This window comes from Myotis nattereri, assembly GCF_964212035.1.
Source record: "Myotis nattereri genome assembly, chromosome: 5".
Lineage (NCBI taxonomy): Eukaryota > Metazoa > Chordata > Mammalia > Chiroptera > Vespertilionidae > Myotis > Myotis nattereri.
Genome location: NC_138080.1, coordinates 76,261,833 through 76,285,743, shown reverse-complemented (window position 1 = coordinate 76,285,743; position 23,911 = coordinate 76,261,833). Strand labels below are relative to the sequence as shown.

Here is a 23,911-nt window from a genome sequence, read left to right as displayed (position 1 = left end):
CTGAAGAGAGAAATACGGGAAACTGGGTAAAAGCAGGAACCCCACAAAGCAGTTTGATTCCCAGCTCTGGTACCAACCAGTTCTGTGGCCCAGGGCAAGCCACATATGTTCTCCAGCCTCAGTGTCCTCGTCTGCAAGGTGGGGACTTACAAGCCCCGTCTCCATGGGTTTGCTAGGAGGACTCAATGAGACGTATGAAAACCACTGAGCAGAGTAGTCAGCATCAGGTGGATGCCCCAGGGAGTGGCAATCTAGTGGGTAGGCAGGGAAGGAGTGGAATTTGTTAGAATAGCCGGGAGAATCAGAGAGAAAAATGGTGGAGCTGCTTATTGGTCATTTGTGAGAAATTTGACGACCTCTCCTGAGAAATCAGAGCAATATTTTTATAAGCCAGTTAAGCTATAGCAGATTTAAGGAATGTCTGTAACTCCCCCCTCCCCTTTCCTTCTTTCCTCCCTTCCTCCCAGCCTCCCTCCCTGATGTTAAAAATTTTTAAAAAAATATATTGTGGAATTGTTACATGATTTATTCTCACGGACAATTAGTGAGTCATTTGAACAGTTATTTAAATAGACTGAAACATAGTGGGTAAACATTTGCATATCAATGGCATTCCTCTGTTGGCTCCTTGAGCAGAGCGGTGGTGATGGCAGAACATGCAAAAATCTTCACTAAAGCAAATGGTTTACTAAGCACCCCCTGTGCCAGGCTCAGCCCAGGTGTGAAGACACTTTGCCAAAGAGGCCGCAGGTCATGGTTATAACTTTCAGGTGGGCCAATTGGGTTTATGCTGATCCACCTGAAGGATCCCAGGACCCCAGCCCCAGGCACTGAGTGTATCTGACCCAGACTTTGCTTGGTTCCTGACCTCATCCAGCCATTTCCTGGGGTTCACACTGTGGCGTGAGAAGGAACTTACAAACCAGTCTTCCAATTCTAGTTATAATATATGTGTATACATCAAAAGATCACTCAGAGGGTCCCACAGACATGGGGTCAGGGAGGTCCATTCTCCACAGAAAGGACAACCTCTGGCTCCTGAATAGAGAAACTGTGACGGGGGAGGGAAGGGGACTCGGGAAAACACACCGGAAACGTTGGTGGGACAGAGACCTCTCTCGCCTCAGAAATTGGGTGTCGGTTGGTGAGGATGGCAGGTTGGACATCTGACGGACTGTTTTTGGTTCAGAGTAAGTGGCTGGGCTATAAAAATTTCACAGAACCATTTTCTCTGCCACCACTTCTCTCTCGCTAGCTTTCCTATCACTCATGAATATTTATGCCTTGTCTGCTTAAAATGCTTGGAGGGGGGAAAAACAAACTTTGTTCTCAATCTCAAATTATTCTGCGAGGTATAAGAGCATTGGTGTAAGATAGCAACAGTGTACTTTAGCTAAACCAAGTGCTTAGACCAATATTCATTTAGAGCCCACGCGGGCTGCATATTAACACGGAATGTAATAAGGTACACAGGAGATAAGGAAATGGAGGGGCCCTCCACAGGGTGCCGAATGGGCCGGCGCATGGCTATCCGCTTCCTTCATGGTTTTGTAATCGAGCTTCGCACAACTTACTTGAAGCTCAGTGACGAGGCTTCGGAAGGTCTGGGGGTTGATTCCATTTGGTTCAGACGCCCCTCAAGGCTCTTGTCTGGGTGCTGTGGCCTCGCTTTTGCCCCATGCACTTACCTTCTCCCACCTCCCTGCTGACCTCAAGCACCTTGGTTTTTGCCTCTACTCCTTGCCTTTTCTCTGCCCCTCCTTCTTCCCTGAACTCTGCCCTTGCCTCCCCCCCCCGCCTTGCACTACCCAGAGCTCCATGAGGGGGAGCCTACTGACCCACACTCTTCTTGAGGTCGGATAGGGAAGGCTGTCCCTCCGCTCAGAGTTTCCAAAGGGTGGGAACCGTCACAGCCCAGAGCAGACCTGGCTGGGAATGTAGATCATTCTCAGACAGGCTTCTGAAGTGTGGGCGGGGTGGGGGGTGGGGGGTGGGGGCGGGGGGGGGGGGGAGCTGATTATGCAGACCACTCCAAATTCAATCTCCTGCTTTATGTTTATCGCTGGAGCCGGTGATGGAAGCACCGCCCGTTAATTCAGACTCCCTATTACTTATTCTCTATCTAGAGGAAATAAAGAGAAACAATTACCTTGGTGTGACATTCTGCCATCTCTACCGAGCCACCTACCTGCACCTGGACTTTGCTAGCAGCAGAAAGAACGAGTTAGATGCTAAATATTTCAGAGGGAAGAGAGTAAGCAGGGCTATTGAAAATAAATTTAAAAGACCTTCATGTATTCTGGTCATATATCCCTGGCATAAAACTTCCCCAGAGATAAAATAGCTTTCTGACAGGAGGGCTGCGGGAGGGAGGGGCGGGGAGGGGACACCCTGGGAAACCCTCGCCCTCCATCTCAGACGCCTGCCTCCTTTGTGAAGGCGTCTTCGGAATGATTGAAGGTGGACTATTACCGCGGAGCCCTTTTCAATAAAGAATTTTAAATTACAAATGGCATTTCGTTGCGTGCCCTCCTCTCCCACCTGTTGGAAGTTAACTGGGAAAATCAATACAGTTGTTGTCTAAAGGGAGCAGGCATCTCCGGAAGTGAAGCCTGGAGCTTAGTTTCAGTTCTCAACGAAGACGCTCCCAACCCTCCCCGACGTATGTCTGCGAAGGCCATGGCCATGGCCTGGGCCCAGCCTGGCCTGGACCTGAGGTGCACAGCCCCCTTGAGGCACGCAAACATTCCCTTTCCGTCTCTGGCCATGTGGGAGCTGAACATGGGGGATTTGGGACCGTGGATGACTTAGGCTGCCCTGGGGACCCAGTGCGCTGTCTTCCTCCCACGGGGGGTGGGAGTGAACACCATCAATTAAAATCACAGGACTACTTTAATGAGACAATTACCAAACTACAAAGAAATTGCTGTTTACTGCCCTTAGAGGAAGCTGCTAAGACACAGAGGAGAGACCATTTAGGAGAAACCATGGGTGCACCAGCCCTTTCCTGACCCTGGCATTCAGAATTGTCTCTCGTTGCCTCAACCATTCTTGGCAATTAGGTGCGCTTTCCTTATTAATGCCAGGGCAGGGAAGCAGAAAATGAAGGCCCCTCTTCGCAAATAGCTGCTTAATGTTGCAATGCCTGCCTCTAAGTCATGAACGCCAGGGAGGTTTGCCCATCCCTGAGCATGGAACGCCCTTGATGAACTGCTGAAGGGAATTATTCACACAGACAGGCAGACCCTGGCATTTGCCGTTGGCCTGTGCCCTCCATGCTGCATGGGTGGGGCTGGGCGTGCTCCTTGGGGGCTAGAGTGGAAGGGCCTGGTCCCCGCAGAATCTGAGTCTGCCTTCCAGAGGTGCCATGTTCTCCAGCTGGGCCCTACACCCCTGCTGCTTCTCCCCAAAAGACTTGGTCCCCTCTGCCCTGGTCTTTTCTCCTCTGGCGACGTGATTGGAGCTGCTGGGCATTGGGAGATAGGGGATGCAGGGGCCGTGGAGAGGCTGTGTGTATGTTTGTGTGTCCCATTCTGTAGTTACTAGTTGTCACTTGTTGTTACCTGTGTGTGTGATGCCACCCTAGATGCTGCACACCCAGGTGTCCGTTTCCAGGTGTGACGTGGGTAGCACTGAAGAGGGCTAGCTCCCCTGAGCCTCCCTGGACCGAGAGTGGGAAGAAAGTTCAGCAGGAAGAGGCGAGGTGAGGCCTGCAGTCTGCCTTTTTTCCTGTGGAGCACACACGCCACCCCTGCAGCGAGTTTCTCTAGAAGACGTCTCCAGGGAAGCATGTCTAGGCAGCGGCATTGGTCTGGATGCAGAGGACTGGCCCGGCTGACCTCTTGACCCCATGACCATGTGGACAGCTGTCACCTCAGGCTGCCAAAGGTGTCCTTACCCAAGCATGCCTGGTCAGTTCTGATCTCAGACCCAGAGAGGCCACGGGAGGGACACATGGCCCACAGCCAGGAGCACCCTGTCCAGCCCGTCAGAGCCCCGCTGACCCAGAGGTGTGGGGCTGCTTGCTGGCAAACTGCTGAGTGGCTAATGTGCCTTGACGAATCACTGCACAAAGCACACTGTTGATACTTTTCCCTTTTCAAATTCATACCTCTTGCGAAGCATCCAAGAGCGATAGGAACAGAGCACTGGATCAGAACACATTGGACGGGCCAGGTTCTCTTCTCCAGAGAGGAAATAGCTGCCCCTCCTGGGAGGAAAGGTGTCTAAGGAAGCAGGTGGGGGAGGCTGGTCAGAACTGGAACTGGATGATAAACTCTGCGGAAGTCAGAGCAGCCCTTGCTGAGAAGGCAAGACCGCAGCAGAAGCTCCCCGCCCCAGCGTGGTAGTAGTGAGCCAGGCAAGGTGGGCAATGGGAGACACAGGGCCCGGGAGGGTGGGCGAGCAGGAGCCACGGGCACTCTCCGCAGTCTGAGGGGCCTTGGGAAAATCACATTCCTGTTCCAGTTCTGGTTTATCCATCTCTAAAGGCTGGGGTTGGACTCAGTGACCAAGCTCTGTCCCTGCCATGCCAGCATTTGGATGGCCTCCCATCATTGATCTGTAAGCTGATTCTAAAAGTTGAGGGCAAATAAATTACATTTATATTATTATGTCTATAAAAGTGTCCTCTGGCAAGTCAAATTACGTCCTAATATTTCACTTCATTCTCTGTGCATCCAGCACACTGACCCCTTGTTTCATGCAATGAAGACCTTTTTCTGGCATCGATTTCGGATAGATTCTCCTTTTTCACTCTCCATTACTTGCCTTTCACATATCCTCGCATTCATTCAGGTTACCTCTTTTGTCATCAGCTGTCTCTTCAGCCTGAAGTCCTCTCTCTTGGAGCCTCTGTTTCTTGACTCAATCTAGAACATCCTTTTAGATTGTACCACTGTTTCAGGATATCCTGGCTTTTCCTTTCTTGGCTGTTCACCAATGAATGTTCTTCCAGAATGTCTCTAAATCCCTTGCTCAGTGAGGGTAGCTCTCCCATTCTCTTCATTTCTATGTGATTTATTCTTCTAACGTCATTTTCATTGAGACTCAGGAGGAGGAAGAAATGCGTGTGCCTTCCCTGTCGCTTTGAACCCTCCTCTTCTGGTCGCTTTGAACCCTCCTCTTCTGTTCAACCTGCTTGGAAGGTCTGGCCTTCTGGTGTTAGCACTTGGCATCTCAGGCGTCAACTGCCCAGAATAAAACTGTTCTATCCCCTCTGCCAGCCCCCAGATGTAGCCACTTCTCCTCCCGGCCATGCCCGGCTCAGGGAACAGCACTAAAATCCACCCACTTGTCAAGTTGGAAGACTGAGTCATCTGCCATCCCTCCCTTACCCACCTCCAGCGTCAAGTCCACTTGGCTCCACCTTCTGTATTTGCATCTGAAATCTGTCCACACCTCCAACCCCCATTGCCACCAAGTTAGACAAGCCAGCCCCCTCTCACCTGGATGACCCTCATCCCCTTGCACTGGTTTACCTCCTGCCAGGCTTACCCCCCACAAACCATTCTCCCCATGGCAGAGTGAGCCACCTAAAAGGTAATCCCAGCTCCCCTCTCCCATCGCCCTTTCAAGTCCCCACCAGGCCCTTCTGCGTGAGCTAGCCCCTTCCTACCTCCCAAATCTCAGCATGACCCCATTCTCTCCTTTGCCTCTGGGCTCCAGACACTCTGGCCTCCTCCAATGACCATGCTCCCCTTCCCCTGACTCTGCACAGCACCCTCTTTCTCATTCTCAGGCACTGAGTAAAAGTCCACTCCCTCCAAGTGGGTTTCACCCCGCAATTTCTTCCTTATGCCTGTGCCTGTTCATTTCCTCCACAGCCCTTACCCCATTTGTGTGTGCCTGCAAACAGCTCGGATCATGATGTGTTTACTGGTTTATTGTTGGGTTGTGCACTGAACCCCCCCCCCACCCGGAGGACAGGAATCAGAATGGCTCTCTCCTTCAGCGGGTTCTCAGCCCCTGCCAGGTGCCTTGGCAGGTGTGCCCAGGAGAGGCTCAGCATGGGTGGTCTCAGCCAGCCTTTGGTCATGGGCTGGATGATGTCTTCTCCTGGACGGATCTCTGGCAGATTCCTGACTCCATTGCATCTCTGACCACTGAGCTCACCTTCCTCAGAACTGGAGATGCTGGCTCTCCCAGAACAGTCACTGGTGTGTCATTCTGCCTTTTCACAATCTGGTCCCAGCTGTCTTTCCCACCTTATCTCCCTCTGCTCTGCCTCTGGCCCTCTGCCCTCTGCCCCTACCAGCCACCCTCAGACACGTCTTCTGCCTTCACACATCCGTGCACTTGTTCAGCTTACGATGCCCTCTCTTCCATGCCTACCTTTCACATCCTGCCCATGCATTAGGGCCTGGATGGAATGCTACCTCCTTGGGAGGTCTCCTGAACCCCCGCACCTGTATGGACTCTCTCAGCTCTTCCCTTGTACGTCTTGATATAACTCATAGGTCTCCTGCCCAGCACCTGTGTGTTGGTTGGGAAGGTGTGCTACCCACACTGAGCTGTAAGGTCTGAGAGAGGACGTTGGTCATGGCCGCCCTGCCCACCAGGAGCCCCTTGGTGGACATTGCACCACAGGGGTAGATGTGGGGAGCTTGCCCAGTGCTGGCGCCCAAGCATCTCAGGGCTGGCACCTGGACATTAGGCCTGGGGTGTGGCCTACTGAATAGTGAAGCTGGTGTGCAGTGCTATGACGCTAACGTGGCTCCGCCTGTAACAGGCGGGGAGTCCACAGCGCTGTGCCCTCTGCCGTAGCAGGCAACTTGAGTAAGGCTCTCTGAGAAGCTTCAGGGAGCCTCAGCGAAAACTCTCCAGCATCCTTCCCTCAGAGCTCTCCCTCATCCTGCTTATTCACTGCCTCGGGTGAGCCCAAGATACAGCCGTCTTTCCCAGCCGCCCTGGCCTGGTGGTCCCCGGGGACTGGTCCTGCTCAACAGGACGGGGTCATCTGCAATCCGTGAGAGATGCCCGGGGCAGGGACCGCCATGGCACTCAGGCAAGGCCGATGGCACCCTTGCTGGTGCAGAGCTAGTGTGCTGGGTGTGAGCTGGTGGGAAGCATCCGTCTCTTATTTCATCCTCTCCGCAGAGGAGCTGTGCAGGGCTGCCGTGAGTGCCTGGCACCCGCACCCCGTCTCTTGCCAAGACACCTGCCTGTGACAGGACGGGCAGAGTGCCCCAGAAAGGACGGACCTGGAAGGAGCCCGCCAGGCCCTCCTACGCGGTGTTGAGGCTGCTCCCTGTGAGTGCCCCGTTCTGAAGGCAATTAGTCTAATTGCTTTTGTTATTTCAGAAAGCAAATTAAACCACCCGAGTGTTTCAGGGCAGAAAAGCGTCCACAGTGCAGTGTAAGAAGCATTTCAGGAGCATTTAGTTCACAGCCAAGCAGTGCCTGAGCAGCAGGCAGAAAGCAGGCTGAGGGGCGGGCACAGGAGGCCAGCACCTGATGAGGTGAGCCGCATGCCCGTGGGGGGTGGGTTTGGGGGAAGTCTCTACTCCTGGCCATCCTGCCTGCAAGGTCGGCGGATTCCATGTCCCCCTGCCCACCCCGCCCATCACTGACTGGGCTCAGGCTCGTCCTCTGTGGCGAGAATCAGTAGAGCAGCCACCAGCTGGGCTCCCTGTCCTCCTTGTGCCCTCCTCATGGCTACCACGGGGGCTGCCGGAAACTCAAGTAGCACCGATTGGAGACCTACTTCACTTCTGAACAGCGGTGGCTTCCTGTAGGCCACCAGGCAACCCTTCACACGGGGAGCCAGAGGCCCAGCCTGCCTGCATGCAGGCCTTGCAAAACCTTCTCGTTTCCTCATGCTTTTGCTCTGCGCTTTGTGCTGCTGAGCCTTTGTCCCAGTGGGGTGTGGTGCACCACACACACACACACACACACACACACACACACACACACACACACACACCTGCCTGTCACCCTAGACTGCCCCCTCAGCCTGCAGGCCAGGCACCCTTGCCTTGTGAGCCCTCCCTCCCCTGGTGGGAGGAGTCAGGTACTTTCTTCTCTGTGCCCCTGGGCCCAGGGCTGATCTCACGTTCATGCTGTGTTGCGTCTATTTGTCTCTCTGGTGCCCTCACCAGACTGTGAGCAATTGAGAGAGGAGGGGCCTCGCCTTGTTTGCTGTGGTCCTAGCGGGTGGCAAGGGATCTGCACTCAGAGAGAGTTCAGTACCTGCTGGCTGAGGAAATGGGTGGGTGGGCGGATGGATGGACAGTGGATGGATGAGCAGCCCTGAGGATGGGTAAATGCTCTTGTCCCAAGGAATTCTTTCACCTTAACCTTCTCAAAATCAGGGACTACCCCAGGGAAGAGAGGGGTGGGGTGGGGGGACCCTGGGACTCGGGGGGTCGCCCGGCACCACCCTTTCCTGTGTGGGAGGCACATGTGGTGAGAACCTTGTTCAAAGAGTGTGTGAGCAGTTTGATGATAGAGGCCAAGTCCTCCTTCCTCCCACTCAGAGCCACGTGAGGCCCACAAGCTAGCCTTCCTCCCTGTTACATCGCCGGAAAGCGTGCAAATCCAGCTCAGCCTCTCTCTGAGGCGCTAGACGCCCGGCTGGCATGGGGTGGGGGGCGGGTCTCTTGGACAAGCTAGCCACCCCGTTGTGTCCCCATAGGCGGGCCCTGCAACACAGAAACACCCATCTTTTTAAAGTTGCCCTTGATGATGTGTTGAAAAAACAGAGAGGGTGTATCCGGAAGGTCTGCTCTGTTTCCAGGTCCCGAGTGGCTCTCAGACCCAGGACACAGACCCGCCCCAGAGCCACTGGGAAGGCGTCTTACGTCAGCCTTGGCCCCCACCCAGTCCTGCGGAATCAAAGTCCCTGGGTGGGGTTCAGACGGGTACTTTAAACGAGCACCCCTGGACTTTCTTATGCAAGGGAAGGCTGACACCCATGCCTGGGGGATCCCACATGTGGGAGAATTTTAAATGACAGAAACCTGAATGCAGGCACCCCCTCCCCCCCCTCCATCTGGGTCGCCCCAGCCTGGCCCTTGGAAACCTACCCAGGGTCAGCAGCCTTCGCCCCTGCTCTCTGATCTGCTTCTCCTGCCTCAGCAGAAATGCATCCTGCTCCCCACATCCTCCAAACTACCTGCGTCTTCAACCATCGCTATAATTACTTGGAAACGCTGCATCCTGGTTGGAATTTATTTTAGTCACGCCTGTCTGCACGCCAGTTTGCCAGACGCGTCGTTAAGGTTTTTCTCTTCCCGCCTGCAGCGGGCTGCATTGTCCGTCCATTCAGGTTCACGCAGCTGCTGTCACTTGGGCCAGCCCATGGCCCAGGTCCCATGCCGGGCCCGGCTGGAGATGACATGCCCCTCAAGTGGCAGGGGCACTTTCCTCCACACAGCTGAGCCAGCCCATGGGCTTCTCTGTGAGAGGCAGGTCAGGGGGGTGATCTCGCGAGTCCCTTCCCTGAGCAGCAGGGGTGGGGATAGGGGACGCTGTGCTGGGTCACTTGTGCTGGAAATTCAGGCTCTCTGTGCGGGTCTGCCTCCCCCACTAAGCCCCCCACTGCCCCCTACGCGTCAGCCCCCACTGTGGCTCCGTCCCTGCTGGGGCTTCGGGGTGTGTGGCTCGGGACCTGCCCTTGGGGCCTGCATGCTCTGTTTGGGGAAAACGCAGCATACCGGAGTGACACTGAGTAAAACAGGACAGCGCGAGGAGCATTATTCATTCTCCCACGTTTAAATGGAACAGAATCGTGGCCTCAAGGAGCTCAGAGGAGATGAATGTGGGCAGAGCCAGGTAGGAAGGGCATTGACAGGCGAGGTGGGAAGTGGAGTGGGTGCTCAGCTGGCAGTAATGATGGCAGAGGAGGGAGCGAGCATGGCCAGGGCACAGGCCAGGGGATGCCAATGTGGGGGGAACTTTCAGGGGCCAACAGTGAGAGGCCTGACTGCCCTTGGGCAAAGGATCATTTCCCCAGGTGGAGGAGAATGCCCAGGGGTGTGGGTTAGTGCACAGGCAGTCCAAATTAAGGCAGATCATCAAAAGGCTTGATTTAAATTTCTTGATCCATCAGCTATGCTTTGTGGGAAAACATAAAACATAAGAAAATGAGCTCTTCTTTCACATAACCTTTGAGAATTTCTCCCTCAAACTTGGCAGGTGGGTTGACTTTTTCCCTGGCTCCTGGCCCCAAAGTTCTAGTCCCCCCCATTTCTGCACAGCAGCCCCTGTCTCTCCTGATGCACACGGGTCCCTCAATGGAGGGCAGGTGGAGGAGAGGGGGAGAGGGAGGAGAAGAGGAGGAGGAGGGGAGGGGAGGGGAGGGAAAGGGGGAGCTGGAGGGGAGGGGGATGTGGGCCGGGGCTGTGGGCCAGCGAAGGCTAGGCAGCAGCCCTGGTGCTTCCGCCACAGCAGTCACATGAGCTGGCCCCACAAGATTGGCTCCTCCGGTGATGCTTTGTTGTAAAACTAGTAAATGATTTGCTTTTGTGACAGAGAGCCTGGGTTACAGTTCAGTTTAGGGTGTTTGGGGGTGGAGGGACTGTCTTCCTCACTATTTAACCAGAAAAACCCGCAGAGAAGAATGGTTCTGTCATTGGAGAACGAAGCTACCTTAACGTCGGTGACGTGGGCTGTTCCTGGGACCCTGACCCTGCGCCTGGCCTGGTAGATTCACCTCAGGCAGCGGCGGCAGGCGCTGTGCTGCGGGCTTCTGTGCGGATGCGGGAGAGGGGGCACCTCCACACCCCCATGCCAGTGTGGGGCGCAGAGAAGCCAGGGAGAGCATTCTCCAGACCCGGGAGCCGTGAGAGGGTTGCCATGTGCACGTTCAGTGGCTGTCCCGGTGGGAATGATTGGAACTGAATCAGAACAAGGGATCCGTGCAGACCTGGTGGAATTGTCTGGAACATGAAGGCTTGGGACGGCCCTGCAGCTAATGGGTGATGCAGGTAGAGAGGTCAGTGCTTGCCTGCCAACCTCCGCCTGCCTTTTCTGGTCTTTCTGCCCTTACCTGCCTTCAGGTGCTCAGTACCTAAGTAGAGTCACTGGCTGCCTGGTCCCTTTCTCATGCCACAGCCCCGACTTGGATGGTGGCATCTGTGCATGGCTCGGGACCAGGCCAGATGGTGTGTGAACGTGGAGACCATCGTTTACTCCTCATACGGGGGTTATGTGCTCGGCAGGACCCTTCCTGCAGCCCCGCAGAGGCTCAGAGCTGGCCTCATCCTGGCTGGGATGTGTGTTCATGGGAATGGGTAATTATTTTCTAATTTTAACATCCAAGGTCATTGGATCTTTTCTTTTTAAATGAGTTGGGGAGGGGTTCTCAAATGAAGAAAACGTATGAGATTCATTACCCAAACTGATCAAAGGCATAACAAATCATCTAAGTGGTATGACATGCTTAGATATGAATAAGCGTAATAGTGAATAGGATTGAGCACCGGCCCGTCTCCAGGAGCACTGGTGTGACATACACACCCCCCCAGGCTTGTCTGGTCCATCATCGGCAGGTTTGTAACCACAGAATTTCTTTGGAAATTTAGATTGATTGATTGATTTTTGGTTTGAGGAAAACCAAATCTGCATTCATCTCAAGATGTTTTAAGGACATATTTGCAACAACAAACGTTGGTGAACTAAACCTGGGAGTTTACCCTGTGGAGCTGATATGTGGAGCAGGAAATTGGTCATTGCCCCCCGTAATCTACTTAAAGAATTGAATTAAGCCCCCTGCAAGCACCCAAACTGCTGAGGATGTGAGAATCACCCCGTTGTTCTTGAAGAACCAGCGCTGAAGTCATCAGTCTGCGATGACAGGGAGGATGGGTGGCAGGGTCCAATATTGAGACACGGTATTAAAACCCACACTCGTATGGCATTTCCCTCCGGATTAGACATTTTAATAGAAGAGCAGCGTTGACAGGTGAACGTATAGATGAATGGATGCTTGTGAGTAAGTGATTTGTGCAAGCAGTCCACAGTTCTCGGGAGGGTTTTGTTCCCATAAGACTGTTGTCTGTGGTGAGGCTGTTTTGTGGACTTTGGGAAACTAACATGCAGTTTTCCACTGGCATATTCCCCAGAATGGGGGTTGATTGATAGACGAGCCTCCAAAACTTTATTCAGGCCTTAATGTGGTTAAAAACACTCCACACAGCCCTGGCCAGCGTTGCTCAGTGGTTAGAGCATCGGCCTGCTCACCGGAGGGTCACGGGTTCCATGCCTGCTCAAGGGCACATACCTGGGTTGCAGGTTTGATTCCTGGCCCATGCGGGAGGCAACCAATGAAAAAAAAAATCCCACTCCTTGCATGAGGATTTAAAAAAAAATACTTCACACAAGTGGTTAATATCAGAGAACCCAGTGTCATGCGTAAAACAGTAACATCGAAGAGGAAATCGTGTTTTTGTGGGGTTTTTGATTGGTGTAACTTTCAGGGCGTTGAGAGGCTGACCTCAGAGCACGCAAGGCTGGGAGGGTTTGAGTGATAGTTGAGTCCAAGCCCCTATTTGCCAAATGAGGAAACGGAGTGTCAGAGGCACAGAATCTGGCCTGAGTCACACAGCCAGCGGGTTCGACTAGAAGCCAGGCCTGCCCCGACCCAGGGGCTAATGCCTGTGGCAAGTTTCCCAAGAGGCTGTCAGATACAGTCAGGGTCCTCCAGGGTGTGTCGAGCCCCATTGGATGTCTCTTATTCCCAGGTTCACTATGAAATATGTCCTGTTCCTTTTTTAAAAAATGGAGACGGGGCCTAGGACTACGATTAGACTCTCGAGAAATAGAGCCCACAGACAAAATGAAGAAAGAAGAAATGTGTGTTCACGTGGGAAACAACAACCAGCTGTGAGAAGGTTGGTCCCCGAAGGCAGGAGCAGGGCTTTGCCTCTGAGAGCCACAGAGGGCAGGCAGACCTCCCCACCAGGGGGCGCTGTCACCTCCACTCAGCCTTGTAGCCCTTGTTGGAAAGAGCACTGGCATAGGACCATGTGGCCGTGATGGGAAGGGGGAGAGTGTCACATGAGTCCCCAAAGGAAAGGGGATTTGGACATCCAAAAACATAGTTCCCTAGTCCAGGGGGTATAACCCGAAACACATCGAGGCTAAAACAAGAAATAAAAGCCAAAGTATTTCATGTCGCTAAAGTTACCGCTGACATTCAGTCTGAACCTGGCCCACTCATGACCTCACGGTGCCCTCTGTCCCAGAGACAACCTCAGACTCCAGAAACCCATGGGAGTCTTCCCTCTTCTGTATGACCCATCGCCTCAGGATAGCCACTGCTTGAGGACAAGGGCTGTCTTGTTTTCTTTTTAACTCTCTGGTCCACTCATCAGAGGTTTGATGATATCTAGTGATTGAATTTCCTCAGGTTTAAGGTAGATTTCTCAGAACAAAACAATATTTTAGAATAACAAAGCCATCGGCTTGTTCTCCATATCCGTGTGTCTGTTTCTATTTTGTTTTGTTTGCTTATTTATTTATATTTTAGATTCCACATATAAATGAGATCATATGGTATCTGTCTCTCTCTGACTTATGCCACTTAACATAATGCCCTCTAGATCCACTCATGTTGTCACAAGATTTTGTTCTTTTTATGGCTGAGTTATGTTTCATCATAAATAAGTATCACTTCCTTATCCATTTGTCTGTTGATGGACATCTAGGTGTTTCCATAGCTTGACTATTGTAAATAATGCTGCAATGAACACAGGGGTGCATATATCTTTTTGAATTAGTGTCTTTGTTTTCTTTGGATAAAGGAAGCACGTGTTTCTTTAAAATCTAGAATTTATGATCTATTCATAATCACATTTGGTTGTCCCGCGTATTGAGCGGCTTTGCTATGGTATCAGTTCCACGAGCAGGTCTTGGAAAGGTGGTTACTGATACCCCAAGGAAACCGGAGAAAAACAGTGGAAACCCCTCAGTTTCTGGAAGCCTGCCAGCTGAAAGGACCTCGGAAGGGTTCAGCCTCCTGCACCCCCTCGTTGGAAGTGGTTGGGGCCTGTTGGGGGACAGGGAGGTGACAATGCTGCTCCTCTTAGAGCAGTGGTTCTCAACCTTCCGAATGCCGCAACCCTTTATACAGTTCCTCATGTTGTGGTGACCCCCAACCATAAAATTATTTTCGTTGCTACTTCATAATTTTGCTACTGTTATGAATCGTAATGTAAATATCTGATATGCAGGATGTATTTAGGCGACCCCTGTGAAAGGGCCGTTCGACCCCCAAAGGGGTCGTGACCCACAGGTTGAGAACCGCTGCCTTAGAGAGGCAGAGATCTGAGCTGTCCATCAGCACCCGCTCCACTTTTGACTCAAGGCATCGGAAGCTGGCTATCGAAGTTCCCCTCTGACTCTCCTGCCCGCCCCGTCTAGAATATGTGAAACCGACCTCCACATTTCATGTCCTTCCGTGTCCTTCCCAGCAGGCTGGCCAAGGCCTGAGCACACAGCAGGTTGTTCAGAAACCCTCGCTGAAACATCTAAAAAGTTGCAGGTTTCAAAGCATTGGACTCTTCCCTCCCCGACTCCCACTGTGTGTGTGATGATAGCACCCCCGCTGATAACAGCCGTCGACGACGGCCTTCATGACTGGCCAGCAGTGGCCCATCGCCTCGGGCACACCCCTCAGGCCTGGTCATCCCCACTTCATAGCAGGGTACAGACTCGAGGACAAATGTCTTGCCAGATGTGGGGAGGCCAGGATTGCAACCCCAGGGCACCTCTCCGGAGTCCCATGAAGGAAAGCCCCGGCTCCCTTGTGAAATATGTGGGGTAGGACACTGTCTTGGCCCATGTCAAGACTCACTTCAAGCTGCGAGGGAGACAGGCGGGAAGGGGAGGCACGGCGGGCTGTGCCTACCCCAGAAGCCTGGCTAAGGACATCTGTGTTTCCTCTCGAGTGTCCTGGCTGGGATTGTAAAGCCCTAGGCGGATGCTTCAAGGCTTCCATTACTCAGTTCTTAAGGACGAAAATCATTCTTTTCTATTTATACATAAATAACTGTTTTCTTGAGCAGGCTCAAAGAAATGAAACACAGATTGAAATAATGTTGAAAATGTTTACCTATTTCCTCTCTGAGGACATCAGATTAGCCCTTTCTGTGGGCGGAATATGTAATCTGCGGGGAGACAATATCATCCTTTTGATCTTGCAATACATTTTTCATATCTTTGCCGCAAAAGCTGATTAGTATCGTGACATTTTTAAACAATGACTGTTCGCGGTGCGGAATGGGGAGGGAGAGCTGAGCTGAACGTATAGATAAATGGCTGCTTGTCGACGGCCAGGCTGCGGGAATGAATTTCCCTGTTTCTTTTGCTCGGTGACATTGGCATTAACCCCTTCATCCCAGGACGCAGTCTTGTGCACTAATTGGAATCTGATGCTGGGCTGTACGAGTTGGCTTCTCCTCGCTCTTATGCGGAGAACCCTTGATTAATGGCCTCATCCACTCCTTCCAAGGTTGCAGCGCCCCTTTCTCTTCTGGAAGTTAAAGGACCCTTGATTAAATGGCAGAAGCGGATTGAATGGGCACATGTGTGAGGAAGGGCTTTTATAAACTGTGCAGGGCCACGCGGACTGGAGATGCTGAGGGTTCCTTTGTGGATGGCGCCCATCGGCAGGCGACACAGGCGGCCACTCGGCATTTGATGGGCCAGCTGCCCTGGCTCGCTAACATGGAAACTGACATTTCCAAAAGGCTCCTGCACACCGCGCTCGCTCCCCTCCCTTCAGAGCTTTGCAGCCTTTCAAAGGGAAGGCATCAGATAAAGGAGAAAGCAAATTTCAAACGTTCCGTTTCATTTTGGCTCCGGAGAATTTTGTTTGTGTGGGGGAGACGGCCAGGTTCTCTGTGGGCCGGGTGCACCCACCTCCAGGAGGCCCGAGATGTCCTGCCCAGTGGCTGAGAACGACCAGCTGCCAGGCCAGGGAGCAGCAGCGGGCGGGCCGGAAGCCACCAGCAAAGGGAAGGTTAAGGCTGCCGAGCTGTTTGCAGCTCCGTGGCACGTAGCTCCTGCACCAGGCCCTCCTGCAGCAGAAATAAAATTCCCTGCAGCCACAGGGGGAAATTCCCTGCAGCCACGGGGGGGGGGGGGGGGGGGGGGGGGGGGGGGGGACAGATATATCATGAATACATTTGAAATTGTATTTCCTTCTCTTAGCTTTCTTTCTGCCTTTCTTCTTGTTCCTTCTTTACCTCCCCACCCTGGGAACAATGTTACAGAAAATTGTAAGTTGTAGATTCCGACCCAGGGCATTTACTCTGTCCTGGCTAAGCTGCCTGTGAATGCGATTGCCCCAGTCATATTTCAGGCGGCTGTCAGGGAGTCCACGCACCACGCAGGGATCTGAAGAGCAAACACAGGAAGTCGCCAGGGCAGAAGTGGAGCCACAGGTGGGCAGAGTGCAGGGCGGCAGGGGCAGAGGGCTCCCCGCCCCCTCCTCCCCGTGAGCAGCCAGGCTGTGTGCTTGTGGTGCATCGCAACGTACAATGGGGGCTCGAGTCGCAGGCCCGGCGCACTGGGGCCTTGTTCCCTATGCGGCGCCAAAGCTGCCTGAAGGAGAACTGAGGCTTATGTAGCTTATGGCTCTATTAATATTGTGCTCTGACCCCTGACAAGTCTTTCTGGGGTAAATAAAGAGAGAGAGAGAGAGAGAGAGAGAGAGAGAGAGAGAGAGAGAGAGAGAGATTCCCACTCTTGGGGCCTGACCGAGTCTCAGTGACCACCAAGGGTGGTCTTGTGGCTGGTGGACATAGAGCTCTTCCACGGAGTCACGAGAACAGCATTTTGGAGACCCGGCTGTGGAGGAAGTCCAGCCTTGTGTCCACCAAGCCCAGAAGAAGTGCCAGGGCCCAGAGATGTGCCACTACCCGGCATCAGCGGGGCGTCCGACGCTGCCATAGTTCAGTTCAGCCCATGCCAAAGCGTAGTGCGGCTCTCGGCCTTCGCCTTCCCACCCCTCTCCCAAGACCTTGCGTGTCATCTTCTGCTGTGGAAACCTCCTCGAGCCTGGTCTCCACCGACCTAAGGCCTCCCCAGGGTCTCCCTCTGCTCGCCCCCTCTTGCCGGCCTCCTCCCAAGACCCTGCGCCCTTGGCCTCCCCCAGTGAAGTCTGCAGGCCCCACCCCTTCTAAAAGGCCCAGTTCATTTGAAAAGGCAATCAACTTAGGTGAAGAAATCTAATCAGCGAGGAGCATGTGCATACATGTTTGAAAAACAAATGTCTCGTCTTTTGCTGTGTTAGCAGGAGCAGCTGCAGGGTGTCTGTCACCTTCAACCAGAGGTTGCGGGTCCAACGTCCTCCCTGTTCATTCCTTTGGGTTAAGCATTCCCTGCCTGTTATTTTCTTGGGAAATAAAGATACCTCTCGAGACAATATGCCTGGCACTTTCACAGGACGAGTTGATCTGTAGCAGGGAAACTGGGAAGTACAGAGGTGAGGAGCCTGGAAAGGTGAGGGAGTTGAGAGGAAGGAAGGCCCAGTGTGGTTGCTGAGGGACCCCTCCCCAAAGGGAAGCCTTCACACCCCAGCTGGTGCCTGGCAGGCCCTGGGGACCCTGGGGGGTATCGTAACAACCCAAGTGCAGGTCGACAGAATGGAGGGCAGCCTGAACAGGGTGCGCAGCCATCTTGCCCCCAGGATACCTGCAATGCCACAGCGAGAAACACTGCGTTTGGGGGCAGAGATGCTCCACTTTCTTGTCCAATGGTTCCGACGTCCAGGCGGCCACCTACCGTCTGGGTAAGATTATGCACTCCGGGAGTTTCTGCTGCGAGTTCGGGTTCAGAGTTGAGTCTGTGTCACAGAGTTGGGTGTGGGGGGAAAGGGGGGCGTGGAGGAAAAGGGGGCGTGGGGGAAAGGGGTGTGCGGGGAGGAAAGGGGGGTGTGGGGGAAAGAGGGGTGTGGGGGAGAGGGGGTGTGGGGGAAAGAGGTGTGCGGGGAGGAAAAGGGGTATGTGGGGGGAAAGGGGGTTGTGGGGGAAAGGGGGGTGTGGGGGAAAGGGTTTCATTGATTCAAAGAGGAGAAAAAACCCAGCGCCCTTTCACCGAGAGCCTGCCCAGGCCCTCCTTGCCAAGCCTCATTTTTAAAAGCTCTGCAACTTCACTGAGATGTATGTGTTTTTGCTTTGTAATCAGATTTTCACCACACTGATATATCATTAAACCTTTGTTTTTACAATACATGCTTTATTGCAAAACCAATTTCAACAAAGTATTGCAGATGCAATGTAATTTTTATGTCTTAGTTGTTGTTTTATTTTTTCCCTTTTTTGGTTGCTAGGGTACCAAACACTTTTGAAAAAGTAGCTTGATCGTATCTATAATATGGTGGTTTTCTGGATAAGAGATTGCATTATCCCCATGTAATATATTTGGGCAGACTGTATCCATCATGGCTCGGCTAGATAAATAAATTAAAACCCGCCAATTGAGGAAGAAATGTGATATTTCTGTTGCCAAGAACGGTTTATGCTTCTCTTCTGACAGCTGCTGTGTGGCTGGTGTGCCTCATCCTTGCCCAACTGAGTCATTGCCATGTCTGGGAGAGGTTAGAATGCAGTGGCTCTCCAAGCTGCGGAAACACTGCTCGAGGCCGGTGCTCCCCCCACCCCACCGCCCCGCCAGCCCCTGCTCCTGGCCCCTCCACCTAATGAGTCATGAGATGAACCTCAGGGTCCTGGCCACAAGGAGAGCTCCCCACGGCGGTCCCTCCTGGGGACCCCACCCTTGCCTGGGTGTGTGCTGTGACTCCCAGCCATGGATCAGCTCAGGAGACCTCTGAGAAGGCGGCTTGTTCTTTTGTCTCCTTCCCCGAGGTGGCCGCCTGGAGAGCAGGAGTCAGGGCCAGCCCCAGGGTCTGAGCAGGGTCAGGGCTCAGCCCCAGCCGCCAGGCCTGGGCCCTGCACCAGGTGCGGCAGGGTGCTGCTCCCAGGGAAGGGTGCCGTGGCCGGGGTGGGAGCAGGCACTCAAGAGCCTATCGAGTCTCAGTGCAAGAACTTGGAAAGCTGTCATCCAATCACTGAACAGTCAGGATATTGTTGTACGGAGGCCGTGGGGATGCTGATGATAATGATAGACTATAGACTGTAGGAGAGGTGGCACCAGTTAAGGTTCTAATGAGTATCCACGGCTGGTCTCACATCACCTCCAGCCCCTCCCTCCCAGGCGTGCGGCCCTGCAGGAGAGAGAAAGAATCATCTATCCTGTTCCGCCTTCTCACTGCCTGTGCTGTCACTGGATGTAGAAGAACAGCATAGGAAACGCAGTACTGAGGTGAGGTCTGGTCTGGGATCAGGATTGGTTCATTCATTCGTTCATTCATGCATTCGCTCGTTCATTCATTCATATTTGAGCACGTGTGGGCTTCGGGCACTGTCCCGGGCACGGACAGGAATCAGAGTTCACGAGGCACTGTTTGTATTGCCACCAACACGTCATGTCACCTCTGTGCCTCTGCTGCCCCCAGGGTTGTTGGGAGGACTGAGTGAGAAAAAGGAGGAGACGCGGAGTGAGCCTGTCGCAGAGAAGATTTTAGTCACCGTCGTGTCTGTGGTATTTCGCTGTGGTCTGAGGGTGGCAGCGCTGCACTGTGGGCCGTCTCTCCAGGCAGCGACGGCACCAGCACATCCCACTCAGCTGCCCGCCGCCCTGCTTTCCCAGCGAAAGACAACTCGCCCCTCCCCGTGTGGCAGAAGGACTCCGAGCGTTCGGAACGGCAGCGCGTCTCCACTCCTCCCCTTTGGAAAGGTCCCTCTCTGAGTCCTTTCTGAGGCGGACTCCCAGAACCAGTGACCTCCAGGTCTGTAAAAACTAACGAAATCCCTGCAAACCAGCTGCCAAGGCCAGTGGAACTTGTGAGCAGTTCTTACAGAAGTTAATGGAATGCTTCCATGATAGACCGTTTACTCTCCATGACACATTTGTGGTTAAAAGGTGATGGATTCTGGACCCAGACCACCTGAGTTCAAGTCCAGGCTCTGCTACTTACAAGCGGAGCGATCTTGGGCTCATTGCTTCATCTCTCTGAGCCTCCTTTCCCTCACCTGTCAGTCACAGACGTAAGGCAGTTGTAAGGGTTAAATAGTTAATACGCACAAAGCTCTCGGAACAGGGCGCAGCATTTGGTAAAGCCCTGGATGTGTTAGCTGCTGTTGTTAGTGTTTCAGAGGGAATTTCCATTTAAATGAGAAATGTCTATAGAAATTGCCTGCACAGAAATCTCTTAACTCAGGAAAATTTCCCAGCTGCGGTGCCCGCTACGTATTCCTGTGTCGTTTTCCTCTCTTTGCTCGGAGCAGCACAAATACCTTTGTCATCTCTTAAAAATTCCATTATTTGGTGTGGTACTTGAGAGATACGAGCAAAGGATGATGCAGCAAGAAGAGCCTGTGTCTCTCCGACAAGCTTCTCCCCAGGTGTTCCGGCAGGAAGAGTGACACTAGCAGTGCGGCCAGGGTGTTTATGCTCCAAGGTGCCCGGGCCAAGCAGCCGTCCCCTGGACTGCTGACGTCTGCTCCTGACAGCCTTGGCCTGTGAGGGCCACAGCCTGCGACATCTGTAGTCAGGCTCCCGGCCACAGCCCCCGCCCCCGTGGTTTTGCACACTCACAGGCTGCACCCAGGCAGTAGTCACCCAGGTGGCTCCCACGTGGGCTAATAGGAGACTGGCCTGGCCCCTAGGGCCCAGAGTGTGTTGTCAGGAGCCTCCTTTGACCTTCACAATCACCACTCACTCCTCCCTGCAAGGTCAGGGGCCCTGCCCTCTGCTCCTGCAGCCTGTGCATGGAGCCCAGGGAAGCCCAGGGTTTTGCAGGCCCATCTCCCCAGCTGGGTGTGGGCTCCTGGGGAAAGGGACCGTGTCTTTTCTGTCCGCACCTGCAGTGCCTGATACAGGGGATGGTAGAAGGCAGGCAGACGCGGGACAGATGACCCTTCTCTCTCAGCTGTGGCCTCCTTTCTGCACACGGCTCATGGTGACCTCAGTGCCCTCTTCCCTCGTAAAGAGTTATGGCAATTTCATCCAATTCTTCTGCCTGACTCGGACAATTCTGCTTCCTTCTGAAATGCCCGGGGCCTTGGAGAAATCCCTTCCCCTCTGGGCCTCGGTTTCTCGCCTGTGAGATGAGACTGCTCTGCACCCAGCACCGCACTCCGCTGACCCTGGCGGGCGGCTCTGTCCACGGGGTGTCAGGAGTGGAGTCTCAGCCCTGTTGCCTTTCACTGCTGTTGACAGTCTTAAGTTTTCCTTCTGTATATAATAGGGCCTCCAAAGATTTCTCAATTGGAATGGAAACCTTGCCCATTAGCCAATGCAGGTGGAACTAATCAATATGTACAGTCCCTGCCCACCCGATCAATTGAACCTGACCTGGGGGGACTTTGCCAAGATGGGGGGAGGGCTTCCTTCTCCAGGTTCTCAGATTCAGGGTTCCCTCCACCTTTCATGTTCCCCCCCCCTTTGCTCCTGCTCCCTACTTCTCCTCCCCCTCCTCATCCCCCCCTCCTTAACCCTCTCTTCCTACCCCTGTTCTTCACCTCTCTCCTTTCTTCCTACCGCCTCTTCCTCTATCCCTCCCTCTCTTTTTCTCCCATGCTTTCCCTCCACACACTGCATGCCTCCTCTAGTGTGACAGGCTAGGTGCCTGGGAATTCCTGGAGCAAGGTCACGTCCCCACGTGATCTGAGTGCTGGCAGGTTTGGTGGGCCTCTCTCCCAGTGGGTCTGCAGCCCCGGTCTCCCCAGCTCCGTGATCGATCCGATCTGAAAGGGCGCCGGGTAGACTCCCGCCTCAAGTCAGCTGCTGTGGTGCTGAGATGACGGGTGTGATGCTTTCCTGGGGATGCTGATCTGGGAAAGCACAATCTCCTGCCGTAATGGAGCTAATGGCGCTCCGCTCGGACAGCTGCACTTACATCTGGTGTGAAAGCGCCGTGATTTAACTTTATGACGGGAGAGGATGCCAGCACGTCCGCGTGCGGGATATAAGTTATGGCGATTGCTCATGCACTTTTTTTGACCCTGATTCTCCTGAATTATGAAAGATGGACAAGACTGGTGGTGGTTCTCAGGGTTCCCCTGGGCCCTGTGGGCTGTGAGTGCCTGAGGAGCCCTGGCTCTCGGTGTGCAGATGGCTGGGAGGCGGGCCATTAAGACGCAGTCCTGGCGGAGCCCCCAGCCCTGAGGGGTCCATCACTCTGGCTCCGCAAGTTCACCCTCAGGTGACCTCCTGGCCGCCTCCTCGTGGGAGCTCCAGACTGGGTGTCATAGGCACCGTGGGTGGTACAGCCGCCTGCTCGCCATGCTCTCCCCCGACAGAAGCAGGCTCGTGGGTGTGCGTTTGCATCCTGGGTTTTTCCCAGGGCACAGACATGGAGCCAAGGCTGGTTTCTGTGTTTGGAGAAGAAACTGGATACAGCTCTAAGCAGAAAGAACCTTTCTGTCCACGTCAATTGGTAAGCGGCTGCACCAAAGCCACTTGTGCAGTGGCTGCCAGACACAGAAGATCTTTCCCACTGCTGAGTCGAAGTTGGCCTAAACCTGGAAGGGGAGCCTGCGTTGTGACTTCAGCCGGACAGCTGGCCACAGGTCCCAGTAAGGGCCTGTGGGACCCAGGAGCAGAGGGCTGAGCCCACTGCCGTAGTCCTCCACTCAGGAGGAGAGCCAGTTGGCCTTGGTTTCCTTTCCTTTGAATTTCCCACATGTGCCAATACTTCAAAGACCTCCGGGCAAATGAATGGCACAGTGACACTGGGGGTAGGCGGGTAGAAGGAGAAAGTCAGCCGTCTCAGAAAGCAATCTGGGACCCATGTATGTAGCCCGTGAAATACCGAAGAGAAGGCCGTGACTGGGGGTCACCCCTCACCCGGACTCCACCTGGGGTGATGCTGGGCAGGCTCCCTCTGGACCCCGCCCTCTCAAGATGAGGTGTCTCCCAGGTTTTCCTCATGCAGAGATCACTCCTGGGTACGTCACTGGCTCATAGACTCCGGACTTGTTTCCTGACCCCACCCCCCTGGACCGAGCCCCAGACCTGCCTCTTCCAGGAGGCTTTGAGAGAGGCCCACCTGTCCTAGGCTATTTGGCGGTGGTTTCCCTTGGCTTTGCCCCATGGTGTCATGCCTGCCTCTCTCTGAAGGCCTCTATGTGGTACCTAATTCAATGGGCCTCTACAATCTGGGGGTGGGCTGGCCGGCATTTGGCAGGGTCATCTGAGTCCAGGCTCGGGGGAAGCACGGAGGTGCAGAGAGAGCGGACACAGCCTCCCTGTCCCTAGGGCTGCCGGGAGCTTCGGCGAGGGGACACCAGGTGTGTGCCAGCAGGAGGGCTCAGAGGAGAAGGGGGTTTGGGAATGCCCCCTTCCCTTTTCAGTGGTTGTCTGTACGCCTAAAGGCCACCACCAAAACATAACTGTTATCTGGAAGGGAAACCCGTTAAACCATTGTCAGAATTCCCTCCCCAGATGCCACTAAACATCTGGGCATGAATTAGTCACTCAATTACCTGAAACATTGGTGGCAGCTGTGATTTAAAGACACTGGCTGTGGGGACCTGAATTTAAATCCCTGTCGTCTCTGCTAGGGGGAAAGTCAGGACATTCAGAGCCCCCTCCCCAGGATCCTGAATCAGGAGGCTGTTTTGTAACAAGTGTTGCAGGAGAGCGAGGCCACCCCTTCTAGAAACACTGAAGAGAGCATGACCTTGGCAGTTGCCAGCACCTCTCTCGGCCTCAGCCTGACTCTAACGTGGGTGTTCATGTGCTCCAGCCCGTGTCGTTGAGAGGAGGCTGACAGGAACCAGGTGGGCTCGCATGGAGGGCAGGCCCTGATCCTGTGTGGAACCCCGGTCAGCCCTGGAAGCCAGGGAGCACCTGACATTGTGTTTGCGATGAGGGAGTGCTGTCCTGTGGGGACAGGAGT

General features: G+C 53.9%; 1 protein-coding gene and 1 pseudogene across 2 annotated transcripts in view; one reads left to right on the top strand and one right to left on the bottom strand.

Annotated features, from left to right (window-relative positions):
• FSTL4 (follistatin like 4) overlaps positions 1–23,911 on the top strand; it is a 323,738-nt gene that overhangs the window by 101,079 nt on the left and 198,748 nt on the right. The window lies entirely within an intron of this gene.
• LOC308519239 (pre-mRNA-splicing factor 38A-like) overlaps positions 1–23,911 on the bottom strand; it is a 61,047-nt pseudogene that overhangs the window by 3,736 nt on the left and 33,400 nt on the right. The gene's annotated exons all lie outside the window — the stretch shown is intronic.